This window comes from Petaurus breviceps, unplaced genomic scaffold (genome assembly GCF_028583685.1).
Source record: "Petaurus breviceps papuanus isolate PSGF00001 unplaced genomic scaffold, PetGlider_PUasm1.0 174, whole genome shotgun sequence".
NCBI classification, from domain to species: domain Eukaryota; kingdom Metazoa; phylum Chordata; class Mammalia; order Diprotodontia; family Petauridae; genus Petaurus; species Petaurus breviceps.
In genome coordinates this window covers 41,760,579-41,776,001 of record NW_027185761.1, presented here as the reverse complement: position 1 = coordinate 41,776,001, position 15,423 = coordinate 41,760,579, and the positions used below count along the sequence as shown (strand labels likewise).

The following is a 15,423-nucleotide window of genomic DNA, read 5'->3' as shown; positions in this document are numbered from 1 at the left end:
AGAGAGAGAGAGAGAGAGAGAGAGAGAGAGAGAGAGAGAGAGAGCAGTCAGGGAGGGGCGGACGAATGGGCTGACAGACGGACACAGAGCAAGGGAAGAGAAGGTGAGATCCCCTCTGTACAGTCCGAAATAATTACCCAACATAAGTGGCGACGCGTGTGTATCTGATACGGGAGAGCAATCAGAACTTGAGAAATTCCCCAGATTGAGAAAGCACGCGCACACACACACACAGACAATCACGGCAAGGATTGTAGACAAAACAGGCGACTCTAGTTCACAGGGTCGCTGCAAAGTCTTGCGAGAAAAGGTTGAGACTGAACAGTCTCCCAGCTGTTTGAATGTGCTTATGTATGTCTGTATATGTATCAGTGTGTTTGTGTCTTTGGATTCGGTATAGAAGTAACAGGGAAGAGTGTGAGTGTGCGTGCGCTCACTTGGAAGTGTGAGGTGAATGTTTTCGCTGAAAGGCATGTGAGTGTGAAAGTGCACAAGTCTCCCAGTGGGTGCCCCTTGTGGGTACCCGCGGCCTGTCGGCTTGAGTCCACGAGGTAGGTGGGACTAAGAGGGGGCAGACCCAGGAAGGAAAAAAAAAAAGTTTCTAAAGTCCTAAGTGAAGGTGCTAGAGTGGTCGCGTCCCCGCCTCCCCTCCGGGTCACTGTCAGCTGAGCGAGTCCGCCCCACACAGACATCCACCACCACCCCCCACGAGGCCCGAGGCCCGGCCGACCCTCCCCGGGTCTGGAGCAGCCCCCTCAGTCCCTCCAGACCTTCGCTCCTCCCTCCCTCCCGTTTCCCTCCCTCTTCGCTCAGCTCAGCGCCCACAACCACTTTCCATTCAACTGGCAACAGTATCGACTCCAACTCCGGGAATCTAAAGTTACACTACGCTTTTATTTGTTTATTTCACCGAAGCTACTGTGTCCACCGGCCAGAGCCCGAGACGTGAGGGAGCGGGGAGAACGGGGAGTGTAGGGGAGGCTGGAGATGGAGAGAGAGCCGGGAGGGCCAGGAGGTGCGGGGCTGGGAGGGGAGGGAACGGGAGAGCGAGCCCCAGGAGCGGGGTGACCGCCGCCGCCGAGCCGGGAGCCTCGCCTCGCCTCTCCCCGCCGCGCCCGGCCCGCCACGGAGAAGCTTTGGATCACATTTATGCAAACATATAGATAGATGCAAGAGCATGGAAAGCAGCGCACCATCCCCCCCCCCTTCACCCCCCACCCCCCACCCCCTAAGAGACAGAGACCGAAAGGAGGGAGTCAGAAGAGAGACACACACGTGGAGGCTGAACGTGAAAAAAAAAGTAGTGGGGGGCTGCTCTCTCTTTCTCTCTCTGTCTCTCTTTTATTTTATTATTTTTTTTTTTTTGCTGTTTTGGTTCTTTAGGGGTTTTGTTGTTGTTGTTGTTTTAAGTGGAGAAAACAAGCAGGAGACGGCTGGAAAAGTGGAGCAGAAATGGAAAAATACAAACTCACCCGCTGCAAACGGTCTCTCGGTGCAAACTAAGGTGTTTTCTGTCCTTTACACACGTACGCTCGCCCTCGCGCGCACACCCGCGTGCACACCCGCGCGCACACACGCACACACTCATAGGCGAGGGCTTGTGTCGCTGCTGCATGCAACAGCCACACAATAAATAACAATAGATTCCTCCGCTCCGGACTAGCTTCCAGGAGAGGCTGAGGCTCCAGCTCCCGCTCCGGCTCCGGCTCCGGCTCCAGCTCTCTCTCGGCAGCGGCGTTGGCGGAGGCAGCAGCAGCAGCAGCCTCAGCAGCCCCAACCGAGGCGGTGGCGGTGGCGGTGGCGGTGGCGTTGGCGGTGGCGGCGGCGGCGGCGGCGGCGGGGAGGAGGAGATGGGAAGCGCCAGGCCAGGTTGCACCCCCCCTCCCCCACCCACAAACATGCACTCACACACACGCACGCACACACACTGCACACACAGAGACACACACGCACGCACCCCGCTCCCTGGCCCACGGCCCCGGTTCCTGCCCCGGCTCAGCTCGGAGGGCTTCCCGGCCACTTTCGAATTTGCAACCACCCCCAAAATAAATAAATAAATGGGGAGCGAGCCGAGAGGAAAACAAATCGCGGATGGAGATGTTGTTATTTTTTGCTGTTGTGAGTCTCTGACGTCACATCCACCTGCTGGGTAAACAAGGCTCTGTGCAAAATATCGCTATTGCAAAACGGAGGGAAGAGGGGGAAGGAGAGAGGAGGGGAGGGGGGAGAGACGGAGGGCAATGGGCCTAGCCCCTAGGACCAGGGAGAAGGGGCAAGAGGGGCAGGCACAGGGGAGGGATGCTGGGAGCGGGTCAGGGAAGACCTGCAGAGCAAACAGCCTGCTGGAGGAAGGGGAAAGAAGGACTGAGATTGCTCAGAAGAAAAAGAAATCGGACCAATTTAGGGACTGGAGAGGAGAGGGGGAGAACTATTGATGCAGAGAGAGGGCAGAGGAGGATGAGAAATAGTTTGTTTATTTTTGCCTACCCTAAAATAAAAACAAGATGCGAGGGGGCTGATAACCAGGAGCTGTTAAAAGTGAAAGTGCTTTCCAACCAGTGGTAGTTGAAGGAGAGGCTTTTTTTTCTTTCCACCCCCCCCCCCCTCCCTCCGCTGGCTCTTCTCTTTCTGCACTTTGTCCAATGAAAGGAGGCGAGTTCGAGAGGTGAAAGTTCAGCAGAAGGACAATTCCATGTTTGCGAAGAAACAGAAATCTCTCCAACTAGGGCTTTCCCTGTCTCCATCCTTGAGTCAGGAAGGAGGAAAATGTGATGGGGCTTACTTAGCCTTATCTTTCTCTGTCTCAGCTAAGAGTTGCTGAAGGAATTCTGTGCTTCTATCCAGTTTGTAGAAAGTGCCCACATCTATGTTCATGAGCGGCTCTTTGGTTTTGGTTTTTTTGTTTTGTTGTTTTTTTTTTTTTCTGTGTGCCTCTTAGGAAAACGCCCAGGGGCTAGAATGCCAATTAGTTGTTTAACACAAATTGCCTGTTCTTGCAGATATCACTCATACCCAGAAAGCTTTATTGCATACAGTCCAGTTCCCAGACAAGGTGACATGTGTTTTAATGCTGAAGTTTCAGTAGGTTTGAGAAATTTGACTGGATGGCTGCATGACGTGGAGAATGAAGAGGGTTGAATAAAATGATGTAAAACTTGTTTGTAAGTAAGCACTATGCAGAGGGATATGTATGCATATGTATAGATACACATACATACATCTATACGCACACATATATACATATACACAGGCATCTATAGATATATACATAGACATTGGTAAATGAAAATGAAGGTCAGTGGAAGGTGTATCTATATGTATATACAGATAGATGATAGACAGATAGACAGACATGGATGGATGGATGGATGGATGGATGGATGGATGGATGGATGGATGGATGGATGGATGGATAGATGATAGATAGAGATAGATGGATAGATAGAGATAGATAGATAGATAGATAGATAGATAGATAGATAGATAGATAGATAGATAGATAGAGATATCCCCAAAACAAGAAGGAGGAATTGTGGATGTTATATTTTCATGTTACAGATTCAAAAATGTCTGCTTTAATTTTATAATCAGTAGTTAGGATAGTTTTTTATAGAAAATTAATAAATATTACCTTCTTTGCCCAAACTCCAAACCAGCTTTTTTATAAAGACGTTTTCATTTATGGAATATAAGGTAAATTAGGCCACTGGGGAGATAGGGATATAAAATCATAACATTAAAAGCAGTTGTTTGCATCCTACAAGATAATTTCAGTATTTGAAATCTTAGGAGAACATTATTCCTTTAGCTCAAATATGCTAATAATGGTGTGAATAATAACCATCTTCAAAATGGAAATGTGGGGGGAAGTGCTTTTTAAAAGGGGACAGAATTTCTGTCTCTGATGTTTCCTTGCTTTGTTTTCTCTGGTTATATTTTTATGTTCTTTGTATGTGGCTCTGAAAAGTCTCGCATACTACCTGTTGCTTGTTGGATAGTACTTGAATTAAAATTCCAAATTATCTTGGTCAGATAATTTGTCTCTTTCCAATACTGTCCCATTAATGCTTACACTAATAGGAGATTTTAAGCAGCAATTCAGTGATGGATGTAAAGAGTATCATTTTAAAACTATATCTTTATTTTTTTAATGGATAGTAAAAAGCAAAAGAATTCAAGATGAAGACCAAATACAGTGTGTGCCAGGGTAATTCATACTCAATCTATGTTGTATAAGGTTACACAATATTCTCTGACGCACAGTCATTAGATCATTTTAACACAATTCTAAAGGGGTAAAGATGTGGGTTTGGTTCTTTGGACATTCTTCACCCTTTGAGGTGAAGGCTGGGTTTCTACATTCCCCCCCCCCCATTTAACATGTATCGCCTACCATTCTTTCTCTTTTAGCCTCACCAGGCTGCCTGGCAAGTCACAGAAAAAGTTCCCTGGGATGGCAAAGTCAATGTCAAGTAGAAAGATGAACTCTTTCCAAAGTATAGTGATGGGACTCTCAGTGGGTAAAGTAGCTAAGGGCAGATGTTTCAGAGGCTCCATTATCTGAAGTATGCATCTTCATTACCTGTTCTGGACATGTTTCTGGTATGAAACTCTCCTTGACATCAGTGGATATTCCAAGTGCAGGAAGAAAAGAAACTATGAAATATAAATCCATAGGGATGTTGGAGAAGAGAAGACTACCCTTTTTAAACATTTGAGCCAGATCCTGAAAGCAGCTAGTAAATGAAGGATTGTAGCAACACAATCGGGGGAAATATCCATGTATTTTAACTTGACAAATCTGGTAATATTCCATAAGAACAAACAAACTTTCATCTTATTTTTCAAATGAGGAAGCCAGTTTTTATTATATTTGTCAAAGATTTAAAAGATCATGAATAAGCCACAAATCTATTTCTGTGTTTTTAGATTATGTATGTATATATATATATACACACACACATCTACATATATTTATACACACGTGCGCATACATATAGACATGTACACACATAGTATATACATACATGTATGTGTGTGCCTATATGTATGTGTACATATATATGCATACATGCATTCACTTCAGATTTGGGATTGAAGTCATGTTTGCAACAAGTTTCACAGACAAGAGGGAACCCCTTATTCCAGATCCTATGTATGGTACACTAGTATCAGTTTTGTACATGAAACTGTCTAGTGTTGCATTATTAAAGAACTACATATCCATTTGGTTTATATTAGCAAGAAACTTAACTACAGCTTAACATATTGTTCATTTTCAACACTCTCATGTTGCCTTCATATGGAGCACATTTTGATTTCTTGATCAGTAATCAAGTGGAAGTTTCTTTTTGGCAAATTAGAGCAAGAAGGGTTGAAAAGAAAGGGCATGGGAGTAGAACGCCACCTTTTGGTAGAAAATTAAATAGATATTCACTTAAAAAAACAGATGCTTCCTAACATATTAATGTAAAAATCTTTCTCTTTCTCTCTCTCCCTTCCTTCTCTTCCATCTCCCTCCCTCCTTCCCCCCCCTCACACACACACCCCATTTCCTCACAGTAACAATCAAGAGAATGGCAAACAAACAGTTACCAACATGGTTATATGCATCTATAAAGAAATTCTGAAATGTGTTAGAACATACCATGTTGTTATTATGTAACTAAATAAGTATTAATTCTCTTCCCCTTGAAAAGATTATATTTCCCCCCTGGAATAGCAGTGTGTACATGTGTTTGTGTGTCTGTGTGCGTATTTAAATATTCTTGGGGAGGAGTTCAAAAGTAAACATTTTAAAGAAGACATTTGAATGATAGGATTTGGCCAAGGTTTTGACCCAATTGCTTTGTCAGTTAAGTTAGTATCAGGGAAGGAGTCTACTGTATACCCCTGTTCCCTGCCATCACAATGGATGCTGGTTGTGCTAAGAGAGTTGAGGTTAAAGTGCGACTGACTTCGGGTAACCCACCACCATTAGGGTAAACATTAAAAAAAGAATGCCAAGCTTATGTCTGATTTAAGTGTATCCTATTTTCCTGCAAAAGTCCTTCATGTGTAATTAGCAACATGTTTTGTATTGCTTAAAGCATGAAATTAACTTGATTGTCCAGGATACAATCCCCACACCTTTGAAAAGTAGCCTCAGTCAAACTTAGTTTCTTGTTTTTTAAACTGCTTACAGATTCAAGCCACTAAATCATCTCTGTAAACCATGATTAATTCCTTAGACATTAATCGCAGGGTGACTTCTCCCTCCTGCTACTCCAATGAGACTGCTAATTGTACTCCAATTGTTTACCTTTGTATTGTTTTATGAGTACTGGGAGAGAGAGATGGCAGATATTCCCCACTAGGCCAGAAACAAATGCCAGACAGGTTTGGGGAAGGGCGTACATATGCTATGACTACATCTGGTTAGTAAAAGCGTTATTTTTTTTTGTTGTTTTCTTTTTTATGGAGGTGATGACGCCTCCATAATTATAGGTGTTGCTGTCTTAAACCCCAGAATATTTCCAAACCACTGTGGTGCCACACCCCCTAGCCTCCCCTGAGCGGTTCCTCTTGGATTCTTTTCCAGTTTTCTAAACAGGTTATAAGGGTATGGATAAGATAGACATAGAATTACATTAAATATAATTAGGGTAAAAGAGGTGGTTTCATCCGGACCTTCTTTCTGAAGTCAGCATGTAGCAAGTTTGGGAAAAGACTATCTAGTCATGTTGCATTTCCATATAGACAACAGGTAACTTTTGTAACCTGAAAAAAAATAATTAAAACTATTGTTTTAATACTATCCTAAGGCAGTGTAATTAAGTCTCTGAGTCTGTGAGTAATTGTGTATCTGAATTCAAAATGAGATTTCAGATGTAAAGCAAAGTTCTGATCTCAATCTCTTAAAAGGGCTTTGGCTTATATTTAGAACTCAAGAATGTCAGGTTGGAGTTACAATAGGCATTGTTCAGGGAGGCTGGAGAGAGGAGCTTGTTTATATGAGAAGGTAAATAAAGCAAAGCTCTCTTAGCTCAGATACACTGAGTCTATGCTATTCCAAATGGGAAGAGATTCTAAAGGAGACCAATGAATTCCAAGAGTAGTGGGGACATTTTTGTTAGTGAAAACATAATCACTTAAGTTTGGGATACTTGAAGATCAATAACAATGAAAATAGCAATCTGAGACAGATACTTTAAGGCTGGCATACTGTAAAGCTAATATTGAATTCACAGATCTATATTACACACACTAAGCCTGAGAATCTGAAGTTTTCCTGTGTCCACGTGTCCAGATTACTATACCTAAAGAAAGGAGTCTTGAAGTCACAGGAATTAACAAAAATGATACTAACCAAGCAGAATAAGGGTTAGTTTGTTGGGAGAATGCTCCTAAAGAGGAAAAAATACTATACTACAAAAATTTTTAAAAAGAGAATAAAATAATCAAAATACAAGAAGTGTTTTTTACAGTAGTAAGTTTTTTGTAAGTATAAATCATTGGAAAATATATGTGAAGGCAATTTTGCTCTCCTGCTAGAAATTTGTGATTTTGTGAAAATATCAAAATACCAAAAAGCTATTATTTAAAGGATTGTAAAAATATTGGAATTTCCCTCCATGATGCAGCTAGGACGCTTTATTAATGGTGCCACTTTTCTCTCTTTAAAGTCTTTATGGCTGGTAAAATTTGTCCTCGGCTCCCTCACCTACCTTTTCCTCTGGATTTTCCTCTAGGCACTCTACTCTCATACTATCTGAAGGCCTTCCCATAGAGAACATCTGATAAATGGATTCTTAAAAAAAATAAATAATAACCATATTTGATGTGCACCCATTCCTTGGAAAATTTGCATTTTAAAAGGAGATCACAGGAGATGGCAATGCCTACATAATGGAATGAATTTTCAAATGTTAGAGTTGGAAAGTACCTTAGCACTCCTTCCTTTAATATTTGAGGAAACCAGGGCTCAGAAAAGACTGAGTGATTTGCCAAGATCACAAACTGCTGGAGGGGCCAAACTGGGACTGAAGTCCAGCTCTCATGACTCCTAGTGGGATACCATATGAATAAATGGATAAAAAGGCATTTATTAAACTCCTACTGTGCCAAGCACTATGGGAAATAGAACCATCAAAATGAGGAATTCCTGCCCTTAAGGACTTTACATTCTAATCCGGGGGGGGGAGGGGCGGAGGAGAGCAATACAGATAGGTGAGTGGTAGCTGAGGAAGGACACTTCAGTCTGGGGCGTCACTGGATAGTGCGTGGAACCGTAGGACAATCAAATGCTGCACATTTAACAGAGCAGAGTATACAAAGAAGACAAGATGTGTCTTCAGAAGGGAAGGACAGATGGTAAGATTTCTAAGGCAGCTATAGCAGGTTAAGTGAGTTAGTGCTCACTCACCAATCAAGACAAGTCCAACCCAATGGCAAATTTCCAGAGCTGACTGGATTAACTCCTTCAGGAAGTTGAAGGATAGAGTTTCTGGAAATCTGGTCCTGAAGGTGCTTTTCCAGATGAGAAGTAGCAACTACAGTCAGAGGAGATGGCAAGATGTCCAAATGAATGGCTCCATAGAACCAGAAATCTCGAAATCAGAGAGCATATGGTCCAGTCTCTTTCATTTCTGGTTATGGAAAGAGACCCAAAGAGTTTAAATGACTTGACCATGGTTACACAGGTAGTATCAGGCAGGGTTTGAAACCTAATTCTCTGATTGAAGGGTCAGTACTCTTTATTTTGAGTTGTCCAAGACCTTTCCATGACCCCTCCAGTCATATTTTCTAAGCCACCTACCATTTACATTTACATGGTAGTTTTCAAAAGACTTTTATAAAATCAGTTATTTTCTTTAAAAAAGCTTTTTAGATAAATTGTCTCACTTAGTCTTCAAAGCAACCTGTAGTTCATATAGAATCTCCTTTTACAGAAGTATGTAGCTGTCACAAGGGGGCAGGCTCAAGATTATAAGCTAGATCTTCTGACGTCAAGCCTATTGCACTGTTTCTTACTCCATTTATGCCATCTGCTCGAATGGCAAATACTGCCTCCATTACTATGACCAAGAATTAAGATGGGAGTGGGGGCAAGTAGAGTCTGGTTGAAAGAGCCAGAAAAGGTATTTTCCTTCCTCCTATAGTGATTGCAAGACTATGGAAAAGGTACCTCCAGAGATGGTACTCTGGGAATCTCATCACTGAGTCAGATGTTCTAATTGTGCTCTGAGAGGGGGGTAATATTGATTGTAAGATTTCTTATAACTGTAACAGGCCAATGAAAACCCATCTCTTATCAATATGCATAGCATGCTTGACCTGATGCAAGCCCTGTCATTCCCACCCACAGAGACTTGGGGACATGGAAAATGACTGGAAACCTACCGTTTTCAGTCCACATGCCACAAGAAACACTTTTTGGCTGACTTCTGAGCATGCTTACAAGAGACTTCAGTGACATGACCTTGTTCTCTTTCCTGCCTGACTTCATTAACATGAAGATGCAAGGGCTGCTCTCAGCATTCAGGTAGAAAGAGAAAGCGCTACTCTCCCCGCCTTGGATGAAATGAAGCCATGATTACCTGACCCTGCTATTGCTTCATGCCCTGGTGTTGCTATTCTTTGCAGATTTGGGTGAAGGAGTATTGGAGACAAAATGGATTAGGCCTTGTGAGTGTCAGAAGGTTAGAAGAGCACCAGGAAGTCTAGGACCTGGAATCTGTGCCAGGATCTGCAGGCAACTAGACCAAAGGAGAGACAAAGCTTCTGGCAATTAAGAAGGAGATCCACGTCAATACTCTGGATTCTGCAGGCAAGGGAATGACTCCACTAACTGTATGGGCCACATTTTCAAATATACTTGATGGGTAAATATTTTGCCGAAACCTCTTTTAAGTTTGAGCTCACTCTCCTTGGGGGCAGAGGTGGTTAAGGGACAGTATGGTCCCCATGTGTTGGGGGGGGTGTCATACCTCTTCCCTTGCCATATCTTTTCAGCAAATATATCTCTATAAGAGCTAATTGATGTTAATTGGTTAATGATAATAGAGGCACTAATCACTGGTCATTGATATTGATGTGAATATATGAGAATGAGGGTTCAAGATGATAGCATTAGAAATATAGTATAACTCTTCAGAGTACCCTTAGAGCCCTGAAGAAAAGGTGTAGCTGTGCTCTGGGAACTCTACAGGGAGAATAGGAGTTAGGATAAGAACCCCCCAAATCTATAGTTAACTGCTTGTCAATACTCAATGCACTATTGTCCTTTTGAAGCTGGCCAGAAGTATTAATTATAATGTACCTTAAAAAGCATGCACCTTTAAAAAAAAGTCAAGATAAAGGCCCCAGAGTTTATGTGAGCTATATAAGTAAGGAAGACTAGAGAAGTAGTATGTTGTAGTGAATAGTGGGCTCAACCTTAGAGTCAGAATACTTGCCTTCCCATCTGACCTTTCATGTATATTTGCTGCATGACCCTGAGTCACAACTTCTTTAGTGCCTGAGACAGCTCCTTAAGACTCATAGTTATAGATAAATTGCTGAACTCCATCAGAGGGAATTTACAGCTATCGGTAGTGATTAAATTACAGGTCCATATCACCTCTACTCACTCCTCACCAAAGGAAAAAATATATTACTTTGATATCTACAGGCAAATGAATAACCAAATAATCTCAATAGTATTTGAATGACTTGAGATGAGAATTTCTCACTATTGCTTTTAATCTGGATAGTGCTCTTTCAAAACCAAAACAATAAAACTGAAACGAAACAACAACCAAAAAAAAAAAAAAAACCAAACCCTGGAGAGAACAGATCCGTTGATGACAAGCCCATTTTGAATTTGGAAAAACTTTTCTCAAAATAACCTGTTCTGCCTAAATAAAAATATTTTGAATAGAGAAGAAATCAATAAGACCGTCCCACATCTCTCCCTTGCCTTTGAGGGCACCTGTGATCTTGATTAATAGTACTCTGTGGTCTTTATTATTACTACAATAATAGTTAACATTCATACAACATGTTATGGTTTATTAAATCTTTATATGCTACAGTAAAAAAAAAAAGTAAACAATGCCAGACATGTCATCCTACCCTCATACTTCTAGGACAAAAACAAAAGTGTTTTGATGTAAAACAGCAAAACATGGGGAACTACAATGTTGCAGTTAAATGCCTGAAGAAATAAGCCACACCAAAAGGTATTTGTACCAGTTGAAATCATGTGTTTGTTCATCAAAATTCTGAGTTTTCCAGAAGATGCTCACAGAGGGCGCTGAATCACTTGCTGAGCCCAGCTGAAATGAATTTTTTAGTGTTGTTTATGAAAAAATTATGAATGATAAGCTCATCAGATTGTGTTCAACCAATTTAGGCCAGACAAAAAAGAGGCTGCTGTTTATTCCCTTTTTAGTGACTTTCATTAACATTAATATTATTTCTGTGGTTATAGATCTAGCCTTAATGAGGTTCTGGGACATGGCTGCCATCCTGGAAGGGTCTGACACTGGAAGGAGAAGTAGGCTGCTATAGATAGAGGCACATTTCATGAGCAAAGTCCAGTAACCAATTTACTGATGAGATTTGCGTAATATACCATCTTCTTCAAATAAACTAAAAATATTCAACCAACTTAAGTTTCAAAGAGGGGTTAACAAAAGGGTAAGAAGGGGCATGAAGCTACAATTAGAAACCTAGGCAAAATTGGGCAACACCAAAAGCATATCTGTCTTCCTCACTGAGCCAGAGGAAAGGAGTGTGAGTCAGAAGGATTTAAAAATAAATAAATAAAGTGTGGCCAAAACACTTTAGTTTTGGGGGGGGAGGGGGAAGAGAGAGAGAAAATCTGTCTCATTAGCAAAGCGCTATAGTAGTGCCTTGAAAAGAGTGCTAGGTCCAGGGAGAAATGGTAGCATAAAGATTATGATTCTGGCAGCTGTGTAAGAGTCAGATTGGCACAATCCAACAGGGCATTGCCTCCAGGTTACAGAAAATAACCTGCTTCTCAGTGCTGGTATTAGGACATAGAACAGCAAAAAGCAAAAGAGTTTGGGGACACTAATTCAGAAGTTAGAATTCTGGAGAAGGGATGATAATGGCCTGAGTCATTTACATTGCTGTCCCCAAGGAAGGTCCAGGCATACATGATCCAAAAGAATTAAGTGTGGCTGGCATAGGATTTTCCTTGTGGAACTCTGTGCAGGCCAAATGGTCACATGCTTCTTCGTGTGTAAGAATGTACTGTGCATTGTTTGTTTGTTTGTTGTCAATCGTAGGAACCATTTGGTCTGTTCTTGTGGAAAATATGTCACATGAGCAGAGAAAACACAGCACAAATACACAGTTAAATGTTCTGCTCTGGGACAAAAGAAGACCAGTTCTTTTTCTTGTACCAGAAGATTCTTTGAAGAGAATGGCCTAGATCTTATCATCAGTCGTTATCCTCCTGAATGCTAAATAGGATGTAAAAGCTTTAAGAGAGGTAGGCTCTTTGGTTATGTTGCAATTCTCAAATTGTATTCCCATGCTTATAATTAAATAAGCCAGAGTATATCTTAAAATGCCCCCTCTTCTGGAGTTCTTAAATTCTTCTCTCAGAAATTAACCTTATGTCTAAGATCCATCATTTATCTGTAATACAATTATTTCCATGCAATTTATGGTTCTTGTCATATTCTGGGAAACAGGATGGTATCAAGGAAGGAGCCTTGTTCTAGGAATCTGGAGAACCGGGTTCAAGTTCTCTCTTCACTAGTAGCCACACAAGCCATGTGAGATAGGCAAAGCATTTAAGTGATCGAAGCCCTGGCTGGTTCATCGGTAAAATGGAGGGATCTATTCCCATCACACCTTCTACCCAAGGCTGAGAAGATTGGGAAGGATATGAAAGCATACGAAAGATAAGTTATAGTGCATTATTAACTCATAAATTGGGTGATGAGACAAAAATTGAAATGAAAATCCCTTAGTGACTACAATGAGATCTGTATGACAAAATGTTACTAAGTGCCTAGGACAAGAGACAATGTATTAACAGGCAGCTGGAGGGTGCAGTGGATAAAGAGCTGAACTGGGAGTCAGCATCGAGCACTTCCTAGGTATGTAATCCTGGGCAAATCATTTAACCTCTTTCAGCCTCCGTTTCTTCATTTGTCAAATGAAAATAATCACCACCTGGTGAGAATCAAATGAGATAACATGGCTAAAGCACCATATCAATGTTAGCTCCTAGGATTAATCAATCAACAGGCATTTGTTCAGTAATTACTTTGTACCAGGCATTGTGCTAAACAATGGGGCATTAAAAGATGTTGTAGGAACAGACATCTGCATCTTGGTTATGGGCCCTTTAAGCTCTACTCAAAATTTCTGTCCATATTTGATAGAAGTAGTTGGACTTGGAGTTAGAAAGATCTGAGTTCAGATTCTACCTCCAGCATTTACAAGCAATGGGTGGATCACATAACCTCACAGTGATGCGACTTCTTCAACTGTAAAATAAGAGCTAATAAAATCTATGGCATCTCCCTCCCAAGCTTGATGTAAGGCTCAAATGAGATCAAGGACACACAGCATTTTTCGAAAAACTTAAAAGCACTTTTTGAATATAAGCTTTTCTTATTCAAACACTCAGATGGATTGATCAGCACTTAGCACAGTGCCTAGCATATAGCAGGTATTTAATACATGTTAATTGATTGTCTGATCTGTTTTCTCACTGATTTAGAAGTTGCCTCAGCACTATTCACATTAGAATCCATACATGCCTGCTCACCCTTTGTGACTTTTGTCCATGTCCTCCCTTAAGTTTGGCTTAGGGAGCCCCCCCTCCCCCAGCATGCTGGCATCTTAACATGAATAGTGAGGATACCAGTGGGACACTCCATTTGTCTCTCTGTCATCCCCATTGCCTTTCCCATGGGACTAGCTCATCTCCTTTCTCTAGCATTTTAATTTTCAGTTGTTTCAGTCATGTCCAACTCTTCATGATCTCATTTGGGATTTTCTTGGCAAAGACACTGGAGTGGTTTGTCATTTCCTTCTACAATTAATTTTATAGATAGGGAAACTGAGACCAACAGGGTTAAGTGACTTGCCCAGGGTCACACGATAAATGTCCAAGGCCAGGATTTGAATTCAGGTTTTCCTGTCTCCAGGCTCAGGCACTCTATACTCTGTGCAACCTAGTTGCCCATTTTCTATCATACAGTTCCTTAATGATGTCTTTTTCTCCTGTTTTGCCTCAAAGTTTCTCATGGGTTGTATGTTGTAACCTGCTCCCATCTGCTATGTATGCCTCCACTGCCCTATATTTGTATTCATTTTTCATGTTAAAAAGACTTTTCTATAATAATGAGACATCTCCAAAGACTTAAAAATTAGCATCAGCCATAGGGCAATGAAAAGGCACCTGGATGTGAGCCAGCTCCAACCCAGGACCAGGTAGTCTTATAATGAGGACCCCACTAGTTTCTGCCAAAATTGATTAAGGTGGGAAGATGACAATAAGTGAAAGATGAATGGGTGGGGGAAGGGAAGGAACATGAGTTCCTTGTGATCCTCCAATGTTAGCTCAACACATACATGACTTCCCTGTATTAAAAAAAAAGCTACCCCTCCTCTTGTAAGCTATGAACCTTCCTACCACAGGGATTATAGCATCATACATAGATTTAGAGCCAAAAGGTACCCTAGAGGTCATTTAGTCTAACCATTTCATTGAAAGATGAGAAAACTGAGATTTATCAGTAATCAATACCTGACCCAAAGTCCTTCAGGCCTTTGACTTGGATTCCAACATATTTTCATCATGCTATGTTGCACTTCTCCCCTCCTCCATCCCCAACGTGACTGATAGTTCTTTAACAAACACACCAAAAAACACACATCCCAATCAGTGTCCTGGCTTTCAAAAGAGGTTCTTTCAGAAACTGTGGATGTATCCTGATGAGGCAGTCACAACCCAAAACATGTTTGCAACTTTTGAAATGGCATTTGAAACCCAGGCACATACATTTGATATCCTTAATGGGTGGTAAATTGCTATCCTTTGAGGGTGAATCAAGTCTTGGAAACCAGTCTGAAGTCAATCAAAGACAATTCAGATGAAAATGTAGATGGGTTTTTTAAGGGTTTTACTATAAAGTAAGGAGACATTATTGTGTCTTCTTCTCCAAAAGATATTCCCAAACAGGAGCACCAAAGAAATGTGGAGAAATATCATCATCAATGTAATGAGTGTGGAGCCTTCTAAGGTGACTACTTTATGGAACACTCATCTGAATATATGATTTCTAATGTGGTGAATGGAGCAATGAGTGGGGAATCAGCACACCTGGGTTCAAATCATGCTTCAAACATTTGCTAGTTCTGTGGTTATGGCCAAATAACTTTGTTCATCCTCAGTTTCCTTATCTATAAAAC

General features: G+C 41.4%; 1 protein-coding gene and 1 long non-coding RNA gene across 8 annotated transcripts in view; one reads left to right on the top strand and one right to left on the bottom strand.

Moving 5' to 3' along the window:
- Positions 1–1,826, bottom strand: part of FOXP1 (forkhead box P1) — a 689,298-nt gene extending 687,472 nt beyond the window's left edge. For 2 of the 6 annotated variants that reach the window (XM_069084102.1, XM_069084099.1), the window contains exon 1: positions 1,473–1,821. The gene's annotated coding sequence lies outside the window, so the exon portion shown is untranslated. Of the gene's footprint in view, positions 1–1,472 lie in introns of all 6 variants that reach the window. The other 4 variants (XM_069084104.1, XM_069084103.1, XM_069084105.1 and 1 more) reach the window with 4 other exon arrangements.
- Positions 1–14,999, top strand: part of LOC138158129 (uncharacterized) — a 16,321-nt gene extending 1,322 nt beyond the window's left edge. The window contains exons 2-4 of one of the 2 annotated variants that reach the window (XR_011167561.1): positions 9,347–9,523; positions 9,625–9,863; positions 12,276–14,999. This is a non-coding gene — a long non-coding RNA (uncharacterized lncRNA). Of the gene's footprint in view, positions 1–9,346; positions 9,524–9,624; positions 10,889–12,275 lie in introns of those variants that run through there. The other variant, XR_011167560.1, reaches the window with a different exon arrangement.
- Positions 15,000–15,423: the final 424 nt, after the last annotated feature.